The sequence below is a fragment of the Conger conger genome, chromosome 6, assembly GCF_963514075.1.
Source record: "Conger conger chromosome 6, fConCon1.1, whole genome shotgun sequence".
NCBI lineage: Eukaryota > Metazoa > Chordata > Actinopteri > Anguilliformes > Congridae > Conger > Conger conger.
Genome location: NC_083765.1, coordinates 1,693,942 through 1,703,540, shown reverse-complemented (window position 1 = coordinate 1,703,540; position 9,599 = coordinate 1,693,942). Strand labels below are relative to the sequence as shown.

Below are 9,599 nucleotides of genomic sequence, written 5' to 3'. Positions count from 1 at the left end.
ACACTGCTGTAGGAACGCTGTGTCATTAGCTACACACTGCTGTAGGAACACTGTGTCATTAGCTACACACTGCGGTAGGAACACTGTGTCATTAGCTACACACTGCTGTAAGAACACTGTGTCATTAGCTACACACTGCTGTAGGAACACTGTGTCATTAGCTACACACTGCTGTAGGAACACTGTGTCATTCGCTGTGTGATTTCCTCTGCAGCGGAAACTACAGCTTTCTGTAGGCTGCCATTTATTGGTCAGATTGAGTTGTGATCCATGTGTTTGAGAGAGGGTGATTTTAACAAAAAGCATAGTGGCTCCACAGCAGAAACACTCTGACTCTGTCTCATTACACAATGTTTTACAAGAAAGCAGCTGCAGACGGTTTTCATGTAACAGGTGGTACTTAAGTCTCATTTACCACTGGACTATCCAAACCTATTGATGAAACAGGCTGAAATGTCCTGTATGTCCAGAATTAAAATTCACCAGTTTTTACTTCATGTTTATGCTCTATTTAACCACATGACAGCAAGTTCTGACCCGTAGATCTTCAGCAGAACGAGTGTAACAGTGCACACAGGCATGTGTAGTTGGCCACTGCACACACTGAGAATGATTAATGTTAACAAGCCTCTGTGTGTGCCACAGAACATATTCTCCTCATGTTTTATCCACACGCTTTATCATTATCTTTATGCTGTTATAGTAACACACTAATAACACACCAGTGTGCTTTATGCTGTTATAGTAACACACTAATAACAAATCAGTGTGCCTTATGTTGTTATAGTAACACACTAATAACACACCAGTGTGCTTTATGCTGTTATAGTAACACACTAATTACACACCAGTGTGCTTTATGCTGTTATAGTAACACACTAATAACACACCAGTGTGCTTTATGCTGTTATAGTAACACACTAATAACATACCAGTGTGCTTTATGTTGTTATAGTAACATGCTAATAACACACCAGTGTGCTTTATGCTGTTATAGTAACAGACTAATAACATACCAGTGTGCTTTATGCTGTTATAGTAACATGCTAATAACACACCAGTGTACTTTATGCTGTTATAGTAACAGACTAATAACACATCAGTGTGATTTATGCTGTTATAGTAACATACTAATAACACACCAGTGTGCGTTTTGCTGTTATAGTAACATACTAATAACACACCAGTGTGCTTTATGCTGTTATAGTAACATACTAATAACACACCAGTGTGCTTTATGCTGTTATAGTAACACACTAATAACACAACACAGTGTGTGCATGTGTGAGCAAGAGTGTTTATACCCCCACACATATATATACACACTCTCATCCACATACACTCTGGTGTGCTATTAGTACGCGTGCGTGTGAGTGTGTGTGCATATTATTGTGATTGTCCCTGATGGTGTCCTCTGTCTGTGTATCTGCAGCAGGGAGTGTGTTTGTGTGTGGTTGTGTGTGTGTGTGTGTGTGTGTGTATTATTGTGATTGTCGCTGATGGTGTCCTCTGTCTGTGTGTCTGCAGCAGTGAGTGTGTTTGTGTGTGGTTGTGTGTGCGTGTGAGTGTGTGTGTGTATTATTGTGATTGTACCTGATGGTGTCCTCTGTGTGCGTGTCTGCAGCAGGGAGTGTCTATGGCCAGGTTAAACTGCATGAACGTGTGGGAAGGAGCGTGGAGTTCCCAACCGAAGTGAAGAACAGCAGGAATATGATGTACCTCAGTAAGGTAATTGCACACGTGATCAGCGGTGAAAGGGAGCCACTCTCTAACGAGTACGATAGCAGACTGCAGTGGAACAGCAGCACTGGATTATTCTCCCTCTCTGGGCTCAAGATGGAGGACAAAGGACTGTATACAGTTGTGAGAAACGATGGGACTCAGTCTGTAGAGGTGAAATACCAGCTGATGGTGTACGGTAAGTATGACTGGCTATGTGTGTGTATTGTATTATTGCATTTTCTCATTTAAATGTTAGGTACAGAAGTATGTTAAACAGAGTGGATGTATGCGTGCCATGTACAGGTTACATGATTAGGAGGCTGAATTTCAATATATCTGTCATTTTCTCTTTGTAAAATAAAACAAACTTGATATTACTGTATTGTAATGTGATTATGTACTGTATTTGTTTGTATAATGTTTGTGTTCATGACTGTTCTAATATATTATCATCTCTCTTTCGCATATGATCTCGGAAATACCGTGGTGCTTAGACGGAGATGGTGAGTTACAGAGCAACGCGATCACGTTAATATCACTGCAGATATGATGTTATGGTTTAAATAACAATAATGCGTGATTCAGATGGTTTTTAAAAGTGTTTAATTTCCCCGATTACCCGAGAGAGCCGTTGTAGAGCCCCTTTAAGTACTGAATGCATGAGAGAGAAATGTTCTTTCTCTCAACATTCAAGTAACCTTTAGATTCAGGTATTCTCCGCTTGCCTGTGATTGGCCCAGATGAATCACATGGGGTATTTGGACAGGTCACATTTTACTGTCATGTTGGATTTTCTTTTCAAAGTTCAGCTGTGTTGTGACTAATAATGTTTTGAATGCTGTATCTCACTCTGTTCTCTCTGCACAGTTCCTGTATCAAAACCCAATGTCAGTGTCATTAGTGATGAATATCCCTGCAAGTTAATGTGCACTGTGGAGAGAGGGACAGACGCGACCCTGACCTGGTACAGAGGGGATGAGGAGAAACCCTACAGTAGCTCCCCTGTTCACAGTGCCCCAGATCTGTATCTACCTCAGACTGTGGAGAGGAGCGGTATCTACACCTGTGAGGCGAAGAACTCTGTCAGTACTAATAGATCAGCCCCACTGACTGTGGGAGACCACTGCACAGGTGAGCTGACTGCACCTCACTCACACCTGTACACACCTACACACCTCACACCTGTACACACATACACACCTCACTCACACCTGTACACACCTACACACCTCACACCTGTACACACCTACACACCTCACACACACCAGTACACACCTACACACCTCACTCACACCTGTACACACCTCACTCACACCTGTACACACCTACACACCTCACACCTGTACACACCTCATAGATCAGACCTGAGAGATCAGCCCCACTGACTGTGGGAGACCACTGCACAGGTGAGCTTACTGCACACCACTCACACCTGTACACACCTACACACCTCACACCTGTACACACCTACACACCTCACACACACCTGTACACACCTACACACCTCACTCACACCTGTACACACCTCACTCACACCTGTACACACCTACACACCTCACACCTGTACACACCTCATAGATCAGACCTGAGAGATCAGACCACTGCACAGGTGAGCTGACTGCACACCACTCACCATCTCTGCACACCTGTTTACACCTGAAATTACGAATAAATGAGAGAAAAGACAGAAAAGATCTTTGTTGTTGGTGATTTGATTACACAATATATGAAATATGTACATTTACCTCACTGGACTTTCCATTGTTGTCCTTGTTCAGTGGAATTCAGCTTTAACCTCCACGTGTTCTCTGAAAGTGGGGGTTTGAAGGAGGGTGGATCCAAAGCCCCCACCCTCCAAATACCCTATTCAAAAGTGCACAGGACATGTTTGCTTCCCAAAACTGACTAGTGATATGAAGAAAATGTTAGTAAAAATTTGATGAAATGTGACCATTGAAATGATAAACTAATTTGTTAAACATAATAAAACTAACATTGATGTATTTATTGACACGTTGACACATGCATTTTGGAAATAATGTTGGAAGGTAACACCCAGCTCCTACTCCTGTTCGGCTGTTGATCAGCCCAAAAAAAAGAAAAAACCATGATAACACCTGTCCTCACCTGTCCTCACCTGTGCTCAACTGTGCTCACCTGTCCTCAGGTGGAGCTGCAGGCAGCTGGCAGACGGAGGGCTGTAGAGTGTGGAGCCTGGCTCTGGGACTTGTTGTGACGCTGCACAGTCTTCTGGTCTGAGCCTGGTGGGGGACAATGAACTTTGACTCCAGTATTAACACTAACCCACCACATACCACAACACATTAACCACAGTATTAACACTAACCCACCACACACCACACCACATTAACCACAGTATTAACACTAACCCACCACATACCACACCACATTAACCACAGTATTAACACTAACCCACCACATACCACACCACATTAACCACAGTATTAACACTAACCCACCACATACCACACCACATTAACCACAGTATTAACACTAACCCACCACATACCACACCACATTAACCACAGTATTAACACTAACCCACCACATACCACACCACATTAACCACAGTATTAACTCTAACCCACCACATACCACACCACATTAACCACACTATTAACACTAACCCACCACATACCACACCGCATTAACCACAGTATTAACACTAACCCACCACATACCACACCACATTAACCACAGTATTTACACTAACCCACCACATACCACACCGCATTAACCACAGTATTAACACTAACCCACCACATACCACACCACATTAACCACAGTATTAACACTAACCCACCCCACAGTATTGTTCTTGGTCACACCCTGAATGAGAAGATGCATTACATTCGATGGGTGTTTTGGGTTCACGTTTGGGGGAATTTCAATATTAAGGGTGCGGAACACAAAGCTGAGTATCTGATTGGTCTATGGAGTATGGGGAGGGGCTCTGTGTGTGACATCATTCTGTAAGGGTGGGATTTGGAAATAAAAAGCTTTTTGTTACCTCGCTCATAGCTTTACAGGTTCTCCCGTTATCTTTGAGTAGTGTGAGATGCTATTTTAGTTTTAATTTTCATGAAACATCTCCTCATGTTTGTGAAGAGCTTATTTTGATAATGCTAATGTTGAGTATATTTCCTTAGGCTATTAAGATTGGGCCTTGAGGTGAAAGTGGGGGCAGTTGGTAGAAGAAGGGAAGATGGAGCGTGGAGCATCTAGCTGAGACCCTGCTCACTAGCGACTATCTTGTTGTTCTATGTTGTTCAAATTAGAGTTATTAGTTTGAATTTATAGTTATAGTTGAATCAAGTCACAGAGCTTTAAGCAAACCCTTGGCCACTAAACCCCACGCCTTACAGTAGCTTTGTTTGCTGAGCTCTTCAGATACTTTGCTCTCGGTCTGGAACAGTCCTGCCACAAGAACAACACACCTGGACAATCACACAAGATCAGTAAATGATAACTGTTTCCAGTGTTGAAAATGTCTCGGCTGTGTATTTATTTACATTCAGTTCAGCTACTCTTACATTGTATAAGTCCGTAAGAGTGTTTTACCATTTATGTCACACTAGGTCACAGAGAGTCCTGATGGGCTGTTTCCTGTTTCTGTTCTGCAGATGAGTCAGAGCTGCAGAGGGCCCAGCAGGTTTCTGTTCTCCTGTCATCCTGTCATCCTGTCATCCTCCACCTCATGGGTCTAACTCTGTCCTGGGGGGCCCCCGTGTCTGCTGCCTGCCCCCTCTGTCTGTTCCCCCCCTGTGTCCGCTGCACCCTCTCTATCTGCCAGTGAGACCCTTCAATCTCAGATAACCGTCACACGATAAAAGACAATTTCACTGTCATGGAATTTCATTTTTCTGAACTTCTTAAACTGTTGCTGATAGAACTCTGTTTATTCCATGTGCTCTTTACCTTCTGAAGCTGTGTACTCCAGCTCAGTGTCTCTCTGTGTCCACACCTTCTGAAGCTGTGTACTCCAGCTCAGTGTCTCTGTGTGTCCACACCTTCTGAAGCTGTGTGTAGTCCAGCTCAGTGTCTCTCTCTGTCCACACGTTCTGAAGCTGTGCACTCCAGCTCAGTGTATCTGTGTCCACACCTTCTGAAGCTGTGTACTCCAGCGCAGTGTCTCTCTGTCAACATTGATGTGAAATCCTGCTGTTTCATTGCCATTTTAATTCAACCTTACTGACGTTAACTGCCTTTTTATGGTTTAATTCAGTCATATCACTTGTTCAGTTTAATTTACTTCAGTGTCATATCGGTGCGGTTCAGTTTATAGTTTAATTCAGTTTTGTATCCGTTTGTTCAGTTTATTGTGTAATTCAGTGTCATGTCTCTGTCTCTTATCTGTCTCTCAGGTGTTTAACATTCAGAGTGGGGATTCCTTAATGCTACTGAATTGTATTACGTATTTTAAGGAACAAATTGAAACATTTCTGTTGTGTCTGTGAATTATTTTCAGTGATTATGGGCTCCTATTCCACATATGACACTGAATTGTTGCATTTATAACTGACTCATGTTCAAATAAAAAAATATTTCTGAATGGGTATCATGTATGTGTATTATGTACTATGTGTCTGTTTTATCACTGGGTTTTATGCCCATCTGTGTATTATGTGTGTTTTTTATGTATGTATGGGAGTTTGAGTCAAACAGCTGTTATGAAAAAAGGACACAATCTTTGTGGAAAGATGAGTCCATCTGAACCACGTTTATAAAGCCCGGCTTTAAACTCCTTTTATAAAGCCTGGCTTTAAACTCCTTTTGTAAAGCCCGGCTTTAAATACCTTTTATAAAGTCTGGCTTTCAACACATTTTTTCCCATTTTCTGTGTTCAAGATTTGATTTAAGAAAGCCAGTTTCAAAAGACCTACGCCCTTAAAAAAAATGAAAAAAGAAAGGCTCTTCCTCTCTGGGGCACCTCCTAAAAGTGCTTTACTTTCTGAAAAGTGTGCGCTCACATGCACTCAGAGAAACCTTGTAGATGTGTGCTGTATATCATCTGGAGATTTTAAGTACTCTCCGAGAAACTTAGTGGGCAGTGTGTTTAGCGGGCAGTGTATTTAGTAGGCAGTAAGTTTAGCGGGCAGTGTGTTTAGAGGGCAGTGTGTTTAGCGGGCAGTGTGTTTAGTGGGCAGTGTGTTTAGTGGCCAATGTGTTTAGCAGGCAGTGTGTTTAGTGGGCAGTATGTTTAGTGGGCAGTGTGTTTAGTAGGCAGTGTGTTTAGTAAGCAGTGTGTTTAGTGGACAGTGTGTATAGTGGGCAGTGTGTTTATTTGGCAGTGTGTTTAGTGGGGAGTGTGTATTTTGAGGACACAGGAGTTAAGAGGCTGTTTCAGACACAGCCAAGGTCTCTGCTCCACTTCCTGTTACAGATGACAGGCAGTTCTGAACAGGAAACAAACAGGAAATCATTCTGTAGAATTGGAGCTTTCTTATTTATCTTTGGTAAATGTCCTTATACATTATTTTTGTCTGGGATCACTTGTAAATAAGCATGTTTTTTTTAGTTTGGTCGATCATATCTCTGTTGTCACTATATTATTAGCATTGTATCTTATATCATTGGAAAGCCTGTTCATTTCCCTTTACAATGATGTTTGTAAGGATCATGCATTTGTGGGATGAGCAGCACAGCTGATTATGTGGGTGGGGTCCCAAGTGAAATGTGTCAAATTTCCCAGCCAATGTCAAACAGTGTATTCTCCTGTTGGTATTGGCTACTGGTTTGAGTTGTTTAAGGGATTGGGTGTGTTTTGGGTGGGTTTCTGTGGTTCTGGTTTCTGTGGTTCTGGTTTCTGTGTTCTGGTGTCTGTGTTCAGTTCCGTGCTGCAGTCACATGACCTGCCTGACCTGTCACTCAGACTGTTTACCCTGGGCTGCTCTGGAAGGCGATTGGTTGGCTGTGATCTGGCCTCTTCTGAATGGCGTGTGTGTGTGGTGTACATGTCAGTGTAGACAGCTCTGTATTTTAGTTTTCTCAAGACTCGGTCACAAACAGGGCAGACAAATGGCCCTTTACTCATTCCCATTCCATTCTGTTTGTATCACGCTTTTCACAGAGGACTGTCACAAAGATTTTCACCATGCGATCAGCATCAGACAAGGTGCAGAACACTACTTCTATTGGCTACTTCAGAAATCTCATGGATTAGTTTCACATGGATATCTACTCTCTGCACCATCCTACTTTATATGTCGGTGAATTTCTTTAACTTTTATCAGTAGTAGTAGACGAGCATCACATGGCTCAGCTTTTGTGTGCAGTCATGTTTATTCTTGTCCCTGATGCTCTGGTTCAAACTCTAAGCGCCTAACTCTAAACAAGCACAGAATTAACACTGAGCAGCAGGGGGTTGACGTCACTTATTTCAAGGTTATAGTCGTAGTATAGTTATAGTCGGCTGCGTTTCCCGAAGCCTTCTTAACGCTACGTTGTTCGTAAGATATGCCTTGAGCTCTGCCTTCAGCGTGTTTCCCGGAACGTTCTTAGCTAAGTATACCTTCTGTACGTGCTACTTTCATAAGGTTAGTCTGGACCACTCTTCTCTATACCTTATCGATGTTGCTACTAGTGGCCACCACTGTTATGACCGCAAGCCTCTGAAATCAGCTGTTGCTCTTAGTTACATTTCAATCTGTTCAGCAATATTTACACTAATAATTCTACAGTTGTATTTGGCTAATAATATTACTAAAATACCACATTAATGGGACTGTTTTAATGCAAAGAATAAAGTTGTACATTACAAAGGATGCATGGTGCACTTTATTGAACATGTTGCCTAATTGCCTTTTAAATTATATTCATGAACTGACGATTTCCCTGTGTGCTAGAGCGATGTTTATCCATAGTTCTTTCTTTGTTTTGTTGGACACCGTGGTAATAAAACTGGAAAATGATGTTTCTTTATTCAGCACCACGTCTAACAATATCTCCATTTCGTTTGCTGTGGAGCTGTGCGACCGCTTATATTATTTTCTTGTTGATGCATTTGCTTGTTGGTGTGCTTTTATTGAAAATGTCAGCTAATCAGAGAAAACGATGATGTGACAAGGTGTGACGGCACAATCTGATATCACAAACCATATATAAATGATATATATAACCATATATATAAATGATATAATACTATAATTTGATCATTTAGTTTGTAAGTTTTTAATTCTATTAATAAGTTCCCACCAGTCGTGATAAATGCAATATTTTAAAGTATTTCTGCAGTGTTCTATTCATAAAGAACACTACTCTCTCTCTCTCTCTCTATTCAGAAAGAACACTACTCTCTCTCTCTATTCATAAAGAACACTACTCTCTCTCATCACAATCTTAAAGTTGTTGATGGGCCAAGTGACGTCGCACGTAGAAGCTATCCCTTAAGCAACCGCCTAAGTGACAGTTCAGGGAACACACAGAGAAAAGTAAACAGCTTTAGTAAGGTATACCTTAGAGAGTCTTCGTAAAACTCTAAGAGACACCGTTATCGGGAAGTGCGGCCCAGCTTTTTCCCCTGCACCTGAAGGACGCGGTTTCAGCAGAAAGAGGAAGTGAGAGTGTGTACTTCTCTATAAAACACGCCCAGCTGCAAAAGTAAAAGGTGCCATTTTCATTTTCCCCGGTTCTCTTCTTCCTGTCCTCAGATTTCTTCACTGCATCTGTCTGTTCACACATCACAGAGCAAGACTGTTACTTCACTTATTGTTGTCTTTTAAAACAAAAACCCACCCAAGAAACTGTCAACAATCAATCTCCATAACCCATGTTCATTCAATCAATGTCTGTTTATTGACCGAAAATGCACTATTTTCAAAATCCGCTCATATTTACAGATCACATGATTATAAGAT

General features: G+C 41.8%; 1 long non-coding RNA gene across 1 annotated transcript; it reads left to right on the top strand.

The window, feature by feature from the left end:
• The first annotated feature begins 2,092 nt into the window (after positions 1-2,092).
• LOC133131446 (uncharacterized) lies at positions 2,093-6,299 on the top strand. The gene is made up of 4 exons (XR_009709019.1): positions 2,093-2,225; positions 2,590-2,853; positions 3,890-3,986; positions 5,367-6,299. It is a non-coding gene; the product is annotated as an uncharacterized LOC133131446 (long non-coding RNA).
• The last annotated feature ends 3,300 nt before the right edge of the window (positions 6,300-9,599 follow it).